The sequence below is a fragment of the Rhinopithecus bieti genome, unplaced genomic scaffold, assembly GCF_001698545.2.
Source record: "Rhinopithecus bieti isolate Rb0 unplaced genomic scaffold, ASM169854v2 scaffold_56979, whole genome shotgun sequence".
Taxonomy (NCBI): domain Eukaryota; kingdom Metazoa; phylum Chordata; class Mammalia; order Primates; family Cercopithecidae; genus Rhinopithecus; species Rhinopithecus bieti.
Genome location: NW_016822352.1, coordinates 221,361 through 231,552, shown reverse-complemented (window position 1 = coordinate 231,552; position 10,192 = coordinate 221,361).

Genomic DNA, 10,192 nt, shown 5'->3' with positions numbered 1-10,192 from the left:
ACCAATGAGGGTTTCTCTGGGCGGAATTTGAATTTTATCTCCAGGATGACTCAGGGACACCCGTTTCTTCCATCATATCATTGCCTTGGGCAATGGCGTCCCATCCTTCACACAGAAAGAGGAGAAACAGAAAATATTTGCACACTTACAACGTTGATTGACGCACATCATTTCTGTCCAGACTTTTGGCTATAAATAGTCATTATGGTCAGTCACACATGGATGCAAAGGAGACTAGGAGAAAAGTCCCTTGGTGGGGGTAGCCACCTCCCAGAGATTCCAATGCATGCACTGTAAGGGGAAGTACAGAATTTTTTTTTTTTTTCTGGTGAGCAACCACACATCTCTGCCTCATGTGAAAAATAATCTCAAGAAGAAACGGGCCGGGCGCGGTGGCTCAAGCCTATAATCCCAGCACTTTGGGAGGCCAAGACGGGCGGATCACGAGGTCAGGAGATCGAGACCATCCTGGCTAACACGGTGAAACCCCGTCTCTACTAAAAAATACAAAAAAAAACTAGCCGGACAAGGTGGCGGGCGCCTGTAGTCCCAGCTACTTGGGAGGCTGAGGCAGGAGAATGGTGTAAACCCGGGAGGCGGAGCTTGCAGTGAGCCGAGATCTGGCCACTGCACTCCAGCCTGGGCGACAGAGCCAGACTCCGTCTCAAAAAAAAAAAAAAGAAGAAGAAGAAACGTACCTGAGACTCTACAGCCAAGGAGCACGACGTTGTGACACCCTGATTGATGGGCCATGTGGGGTGATTGACTCCTCTGTACTTAGAAGGAAATCAAAACCAAAGTTTCAAGTAATATTAAAGATAAAAGTTCTCATATTGCTTCTGGAACCCGTGCACATCTTAGCTAACCTGCAGAGAGCCGTAGAAACCACTAGAACCGAGGGAAGCTTCTCTGTGCAAGGGTAGTAGCCTTCTCCCCTCCCAGTTCCCTTCGTTCTGGAGTTTGATGAAGGACGGGGTCCACACGGCCCACTCTGTTTCCTCTTTCTCTGAACCGGGGATGCAGAACCTGAACCCGGGTAACCTCTGGGTATGAGTCCAGCCCCAGATCACCAGCTGTGGTTTTGGCTGCCGTGGTGACCGTGGCAAAGTCCTGAGTCGTTTGCTGTTGTGGGTATGATGGACAGCTGGGACATTTTCCTGGACTCCCACCGAAATCTTTATCTTTAACGTCAAGATCGTCTTCTCCATCCCACCGGGACTCATCAGGCCCAGGAGGCTCCCAGCCCCAGAGGTTCCCAGAGCTCTTCACATGGAATGTTGAGTCTGGACCAGCCAGGATGGTGACTCTGGAGAAGTTCTCCAGAAAAGAATCAGCATCTAGGGTCTCATGAGTCCCAGGCCCTTAGAAATTTAGACTCCAGAGCCACTGCCAGAGTAACCCTCTCAGCCCAGCCCTTCGGTACCCAGCATCCACTCTCCTGGTGGGGGTCCGTTGTGTTGCTCCAAGAAGACAGACCCTCACCATTACTGGAGAGACTGACCCTCCTGAGTTCAGGTCCTGTGGCCCAGACTCAGCTCTGGAAGAGAAATCTGGATTTAAAATGCTCAGTACTTTGCTCGAAATCTGCACTTGATGAAGTCAGTAAGCTCTTGGTCCCAGCCTGGGGCTGCGAAGCCTGAGGCTTGGGCAGTTAATGCCTTCCTGCCATCATCTCTGCTCCCTCTTCAATCACTAAACCCCCACAGCATTGATCTAACCAGACATGGGCCCAGGGAGAGAGCTGTCTTCCCCGCCTCCCAGCCTGATCCCTCGATCCCTCGCCTGCCATGCCAAGACCGGTCAAGGGAAAGTCCAGGAAGAAAGCATGGTAAGCGGCGCTGTGCTGCCTGCGCCAGCCCCGCTTTGCAGACGGCAGATGTTCGGGATGCGGTGCTCAGAGACTCGGTCCCGACTGTCTTGTGGTTTCTTACCAAGTATCTCCCAGCAAGGCACCATGAGGCTTCGTTCTTCCTTCCCGTGACTGGGGTAAAGGAGAGAACTGTCTCTTTAGACATCATCATCCATATGCCCAGCCCGAACGTCATCTCTGACCCAAACACCAAATCCAGACGGGCAACCATGACTGTGGGGTGTGGAGGGGGAGTCTGAACACCAACCTGGAGGTCAGACTTGAAGGAGACGGCGACGCTGCCTACACCCCATCCAGAATATACAACCTTCAGTGGTCCACCTCCCCAGTGAGCCTTCATCAGTGAGGCTTGGTCAACGTTCTTTATGTGTGAATCAAAACACACATATCCAGGCACCTATTAAGGGCTTGAGTCTGTGTCAGAGACGAGCCACACAGGTCCACAGACCTCACCGTCTAATGTGGAGAACACACATCTGAGTATTCAAATGTCGTATAGGCCGGGCACGGTGACTCACACCTGAAATCCCAGCACTTTGGGAGCCTGAGGCAGGCGGATCACTTGAGGTCAGGAGATCAAGATCAGCCTGATCAACATGGTGAAACCCCATCTCTACTAAAAATAAAAAAATAAAATAATAAAAAAATAGCTGGGCGTGGTAGTGCATGCCTGTAATCCCAGCTACTAGGGAGGCTGAGGCAGGAAAATTGCTTGAACCAGGAGACAGAGGTGGTGGTAAACCGAGATTTCGTCATTGCACTCCAGCCTGGGCAACAAAAGCAAAACTCTATCTCAAAAAAAAAAGTCATACAAAGCGTACTAACAGTAGATTTTAACAAACTAGCCTCTAAATATCTGCAGTTTTCACAATGGAATAGTCACTACTCACTCATGTGACACTTCCATGTGGGGGCCCCCGGTTGGCAGCTGGAGCTCCCCCACTGGGTGACTCAGGTGCCCAGATTCTTCCAAGTTTGGGGTCCAACCTCCCCTAGAACCTTGGAGTGTTCTGTTACTAGCGAGGGGAAAGAGAAAGAGAGAGTGGAAAGGGCTCATCTGTGCCTTTTAAATAAAAAATCTGAGTGTCGCTTATCACTGCTGCTCACATTCCAAGGGTGGGAATTAGTCAGGAGTCCACAGCTAAGTGCAAGAAGGACGGAGATAGAGTCCCTTATGGAGCAGCTGCCCCCAGGGACAACCCTATACCATGTAAGAGAGCCGTGAGTTTTGTGGCACTGAGAGCCATGTCTGCTGATGCAGTAAGTGCTCTAGAGAAAAAAATATCCTATGACCTTGTGTGAAAAGCAGACTTGGGCCAGTCATGGTGGCTCACTCCTGTAATCCCAGCACTTTGGGAGGCCGAGGCAGGTGGATCACCTGAGGTCAGAATTTCAAGACCAGCCTGGCCAACATGGGGAAACCCCATCTGTACCAAAAATACAAAAATTAGCCTGTGGTGGTGGGGCATGGTGGCACACGCCTGTAACCCCAGCTACTCAGGAGGCTGAGGCAGGCGAATCACTTGAACCTAGGAGACAGAGGTTGCAGTAAGCCGAGATGGCACCACTGCACTCCATGCTGGATGACAGAGCAAGAAGAGAGGAAGGAAGGAAGGAAGGAAGGAAGGAAGGAAGGAAGGAAGGAAGGAAGGAAGGACGGACGGACGGGAGGGAGGGAGGGGAAAGGGAGGGGAAAGGAAGGAAAGAAGGAGAAAGAGAGAAGGAAAGAGAGAAAGAAGGAAAGGAAAGAAAGGGAAGAAGGGAGAGAGAGAGAGAGAGAAAGAAAGAAAGAAAGAAAGAAAGAAAGAAAGAAAGAAAGAAAGAAAGAAAGAAAGAAAGAAAGAAAGGAAGGAAGGAAGGAAGGAAGGAAGGAAGGAAGGAAGGAAGGAAGGAAGGAAGGAAGGAAGGAAAGAAGGAAGGAAAGAAAGAAAGAAAGAAAGAAAGAAAGAAAGAAAGAAAGAAAGAAAGAGGGAAAGAGGGACTCGACCCTGAGAGCTGACCCAGGGAAAGGAAGACACTTGCACTGTGAAGTGTAACCAGGGGCTGAGGACTGACAAACTGGCAACAGGAACAGCAGCGTGCGGGGCTTGCGGGAGACGTGGGCCGAGGAGACAGCTTCTGTGAAAGTCCCCATCGGGAGATAATTTGCCTGTTGTAATTTGAGTGGATTCCAGATGGAAAAAATAACGAAGGAGAGAATGTGTATGGGTTGAGCGGGAGTCTCTAAAAGGCCAAGTAGAGTTTTGGTATTTTACCCTCAAGAGAGTGGCAAAGGTTTTGAGCCTCAGTGTGGCATCTTCATATTTTCGTCTGGAACATATCGGTGAGATGGCTTCCCGAAGTCAGAACGGCGTGAGGCAATCGAAGGAAGAGGTAACTTTTCCGATCTCTTGCTCTATGCCAGACACTGCCCTGAGTCCTCCTTACGGGTAATTTCTTTAATTCTCACAACTGTGGGAAGATGTTGTCATCCTTAGGCCAGTTTCACAGATGAGAACACTGACGCTCAGGGAGTTAATTAATTTGATTAGCATCTTGCATCAAGATGTCCCAGAGACAGGGCTGACGGCCGCTGACCCGGAATGCTGGCGTCATCGTCACAAGCGTACCACATGCCTTCATGAAAATCAGACTCTCCCTCCCAAATGCAGGTCTCATTTCATAAAATAAGGTATGCTGATAAGAAAATGCAATTGGGTAGTAAAATAACAACACAATACAATAAAAACATTCGCCACTCTGTGCCACTCTTCCGCTCAGAAGCCTACCAGGGCTTCCCTCCTCAGTCTTATTGACACGACTGCAACTTCCATCCCCCAACTCGGGTTAGTGCTTTGATAGCATCTCCTCCGACTCTGCCTTTCACTGACTGTGATGCAGTCCCAGTGACCTCCTTGCTATTCCTAAAAATCATCAAGCACGCATCTGCCTCCAGGCTTATCCACATGCCATTCTCGACCCGGAACGCTCTTCACCCAGACAGGCGCAGGGCTCCCCCCTCCCTCTCCTTCACTGTCAACCCCAGTATCTCCTTATCCTTCAGACCTTCTTGGACCATCCTGTCTGAAGTTGCAACACTCCCTCCAGATTTCATATCACTTCTCACTGCCTTTTTTCTTTCCTCAGCATATATCATTAATCTTTGGCATATGTGCATGTATTTTACTTATTAATATTGTAGACTATCTGCCTTCCCACTACAATGTATCCCCATGAAGCCACAGATTCTTTCTCTGCAGTGTTTCCTATAGTGTCCCTGCACCTGAAACACTCCCTAGCACACAGTACATAATAAATATTTTTGATGGCCAGGCACAATGGCTCACGCCTGTAATCCCAGCACTTTGGGAGGCCAAGGTGGGCGGATCACGAGGTCAGGAGATCGAGACCATCCTGGCTAACATGGCGAAACCCCATCTCTACCAAAAATACAAAACATTAGCCGGGCATGGTGGTGGGCGCCTGTAGTCCCAGCCACCCGGGAGGCTGAGGCAGGAGAATGGCGTGAACCTGGGAAGTGGAGTTTGCAGTGAACCGAGATCTGCGCCACTGCACTCCAGCCTGGCGGCGGAGCAAAACTCCGTCTCAAAATATATATATATAAATATTATATGTATATTTTTTAAATGAATGATGAATGAATAGACATAGCACATAGGAAGTACGGGGAAAGTTATGAGTGTATGATTATCAGTACAATTCCAGAGGCCACATCTCTAGATTTTTAATTTTGGTCGTGCCAGTTATAAGCTCTGTAGCTTTAAACTAAGTTTATTAACCTCTCTATTTCTCTGCCTCTTCCTCTGTAAAGTAAAAAAGCAGTGGTGCCTAACTCATAGAACTGCTGTGATTATTCGGTGTGTAATTATGTTAACAGTACTCACACTGAAATTACTTGATAACCGGCTGGGCACGGTGGCTCACGTCTGTAATCCCAGCACTTTGGGAGGCTGAAGTGGGCAGATTACCTGAGGTCAGGAGTTCGAAACCAGCCTGGCCAACATGGTGAAATCCCATCTCTACTAAAAATACAAAAAATTAGCCAGATGTGGTGGTATACACCTGCAGTCCCAGCTGCTCAGGAGGCTGAGGCAGGAGAATCGCTTGAACACAGGAGACAGAGGTTGCAGTGAGCTGAGATTGCATCACCGTACTCCACCCTGGACAACAGAGCAAGACTCTGTCTCAAAAAAAGAAAAGAAAATTACTTAATGGGTACAATGCACATTATTTGGGCGATGGATACCCTGGAAGTCCGGATTTCATCACTATGCAGTCTGTATATACAACAAAATTACACTTGTACCTCATAAATGTTTACAAAGTTTTTTAAAAAATAGAAAAATGAAAGGCAAAAGTAAGCATGCTTTCTTAAAAATGAAAAGTAGTCAGACTGAGCCTGACATTACTAAGGGTTCTAATATTGATTATTGTCATTTACTTATTTATTTTTTGAGATTGAGTTTCACTCTTGTCACCCAGGCTAGAGTGCAGTGGCACAATCTTGGCACCCTGCAATCTCTGCCTCCCAGGTTCAAGTGATTCTCCTGCCTCAGACTCCTGAGTAGCTGGGATTATAGGCCTCCGCCACCACGCCCAGCTAATTTTTGTATTTTTAGTAGAGATGGGGTTTCACCATGTTGGCCAGGCTGGTCTCAAACTCCTGACCTCAGGTGATCTGCCTGCCTCAGCCTACCAAAGTGCTGGGATTACAGGCATGAGCCACCGCGCCCAGCCTAATATTGATTATTAATGGTTGTTATCATAACTGTTATTTTCATTATTGGTGTGTTATTATATGCACAAAGCAGCACCCATGGAGAGCCCACATTCTTTTCAGAAACATATGAAAATCGACAAAATTGACCACTTTTCAATCCACCAAGGAGGTCTCAAAATACTCCAAAGATTTGATACAATGAAACCACATTTTGTGACTACAGAAATTACATAAGAGACCAAAAATCAAACATTTAAAAAACACACATTTTTTTTTTTTTTTTTTTTTTTTTTTGAGACGGAGTCTCGCTCTGCCGCCCAGGCTGGAGTGCAGTGGCCAGATCTCAGCTCACTGCAAGCTCCGCCTCCCGGGTTCACGCCATTCTCCTGCCTCAGCCTTCCCAGTAGCTGGGACTACAGGCGCCCGCCACGTCGCCCGGCTAGTTTTTTGTATTTTAGTAGAGACGGGGTTTCACCGTGTTAGCCAGGATGGTCTCGATCTCCTGACCTCGTGATCCGCCCGTCTCGGCCTCCCAAAGTGCTGGGATTACAGGCTTGAGCCACCGCGCCCGGCCATCACACATTTTTAAAACAACAAAAATCTGCATAACTTCTGAGTGACTGTTAAAAAAACACACACACACAGAAGTTGTGACATATTTAGAAATGAACAGACAATGTTATTCATATCGAAACTTAGATGCAATAAAAATCACACTTAAAATGAAATGTGTGTTGTTTTAAGTGCACCTTTTTTTTTTTTTTTTTTTAAGAAATTATGAAGTTTGGGGTCAGGCGCGGTGGCTCACGCCTGTAATCCCAGCACTTTGGGAGGCTGAGGCGGGCGGATCATGAGGTCAGGTGATCGAGATCATCCTGACTAACATGGTGAAACTCCAAACTCCGTGTCTACTTAAAAAAAATAGCCGGGCATGGTGGTGCCCGCCTGTAGTCCCAGCTACTCGGGAGGCTGAGGCAGGAGAATTGCTTGAACTCGGGAGACAGAGGTTGCAATGAACCGAGATCGTGCCACTGTACTCCAGTGTGGGTGACAGAGACTTTGTCTGAGAGACAGAGAGAAAGGAAGGGAGGGAGGGAGGGAGGGAGAAAGGAAGGGAGCGAGGGAGGGAATGAAAGAAGGAAGGAAGGAAGGAAGGAAGGAAGGAAGGAAGGAAGGAAGGAAGGAAGGAAGGAAGGAAGGAAATTATGAAGTTTGGGAAATTAATCACTGAACATGCAACGTATGTAGATGGAATGAAAAACAAGGAGTAAAGGGTAGAAAGGAGGAAGCCAGACAGCAGTGCTGCCAGGGAGAAAGAAGAAATACTACCCTAAGGGCTCACCGCGCTCACCAAGCTGCATTATCACGAAGGAAAAAGAAAATAAAGAAGACTTCACAGGTGGGAGAAAAAAGACAATGGTGTACTAACTTTCTCTTATCATAATTACACCAGACTTCTCATCAGTCACTCTGGAATTTAGACGACCAGGGAGAAATAGATTTGAAAATACCCCATGGGCCAGGCGCGGTGACTCCTGACTGTAATCCCAGCACTTTGGAAGGCGGATGCAGGCAGATCCCCTGAGGCCAGGAGTTCCAGACCAGCCTGGCCAACATGGTAAAACCCTGTTTCTACTAAAAATACAAAAAAAAGTAGCTGGACCTGGTGGCGGGCCCCTATCATTTCAGCACAGGAGGCTGAGTAGGAGAATTGGTTCAACCTGGGAGGTGGAGAGTGCAGTGAGCCGAGATGGTGCCACTGCACTCCAGCCTGGGCAACAGAGTGAGACTTGTCTCAAAAAAAAAAAAGAAAAAAGAAAAAGAAAATAGCCTATGTACTTCTATGGAGAGATCCCAGAGTGTATGGTTAGATATTAACATCAGGATGACGTCTGTATTGTGCCAAGAATTGGGGGAATCAGAATATACATTCATACTGACTTATACTCACCCAAAAACAAACAGTGGAAGGATTGACATGAGAAAATTAAAACTGTGGCTCTCCCACGTTTTCTCCCCCGACGACCCACCTGGACAAGCTGCAGACCCAGAAATCCCCTCTACTTCTTCTCTTTCTCACCCTCTCCCCTTGTTCTGCCTTCAGAATCCGTCCTCATGCAGCCACGGCTTCCCAGCACCATGGTGCCAGGTTCACCCTCTCTCCCCTCCTCCAGGGAACATCCCCTAGCTGGTCTCTCCATGCTCATTTCTTGCTACTCAGTTGCCCCTCTCTACATTGTAGCCAGAGTGATCTTTTTTTTTTTTTTTTTTTCTGAGACGGAGTCTTGCTGTGTCACCAGGCTGCAGTGCAGTGGTGCAATCTCAGCTCGTTGCAACCTCCGCCTCCCAGGTTCAAGTGATTCTCCTGCATCAGCTTCCAGAGTAGCTGGGATTACAGGCGCGCACCACCACACCCAGCTCATTTATTTGTATTTTTAGTAGAGACAGGGTTTCACCATGTTGGCCAGGATGGTCTCGATCTCTTGACCGTGATTTGCCCGCCTCGGCCTCCGAAAGTGCTGGGATTACAAGTGTGAGCCACTGCACCCGGCCCCAGAGTGATCCTTTAAAAGCATAAATCGGATTATGTTTTCTTACCATTGAAATCTCCAGTGACTTCACAGTGCACTTTGCCCAAAACCCAAACTCTGCGACCTACAGGACCCTCACTCAGCTCTCCAATTTCAGATTGGTCCCTGTGCCCCTCAATCCCTGCCCTCAGGCCACATGACATTCCTGCTGTTCCTTGAAGATACCAGGTCCCTCCCTGCCTCAGGGTTCCTCCTCTCTGCCTCTCTGCCTGGATGCGCTGACCCGCTGACCTCCTGCTTTGCACCACAGCCTCCAGGTCTCTGCTCAGCACCATCTCAGCAAGAAGGGCCTTCCCAGACCACTCTGTTGAAAGAAGTCCACTCCCCTGACACCCATCCCTTTGCTAAGGAGGTTTGTCTTCGTTCCCTCTTGATGTTCATCCTCCTTTCTAATTATCTACTCATTGACACTCCCCTGACACCCACCCCTTTGCTAAGGAGGTTTGTCTTCGTTCCCTCTTGACGTTCATCCTCCTTTCTAATTATCCACTCATTGACTCGTACGCTGTCCCCTCCCGCAGTTAGAATGGAGACTTCACTTGGCCAGGGATCTCTTCTATCTTGATCATCACTCTATCACCGGTACTTAGGGCCGGGCACATAATAGATGTTCAGTAAATACTTGTAGAATGAAGAGCAGTGAATTAGAAATATATTGCTCATCACTTAATAGACACTTAAATGTTCAACAATGCCCCCCCCCATCCAATGCAATGGAATACTGTGTAGTCATTAAAAATGATGGTGCTGGCTCACGCCTGTAATCCCAACACTTTGGGAGGCCGAGACGGGTGAATCACGAGGTCAGGAGATGGAGACCATCCTGGCTAACACGGTGAAACCCCGTCTCTACTAAAAATACAAAAAACTAGCCGGGCGAGGTGGCGGCGCCTGTAGTCCCAGCTACTCGGGAGGCTGAGGCAGGAGAATGGCGGGAACCCGGGAGGCGGAGCTTGCAGTGAGCTGAGATCCAGCCACTGCACCCCAGCCTGGGTGACAGAGCGAGACTCC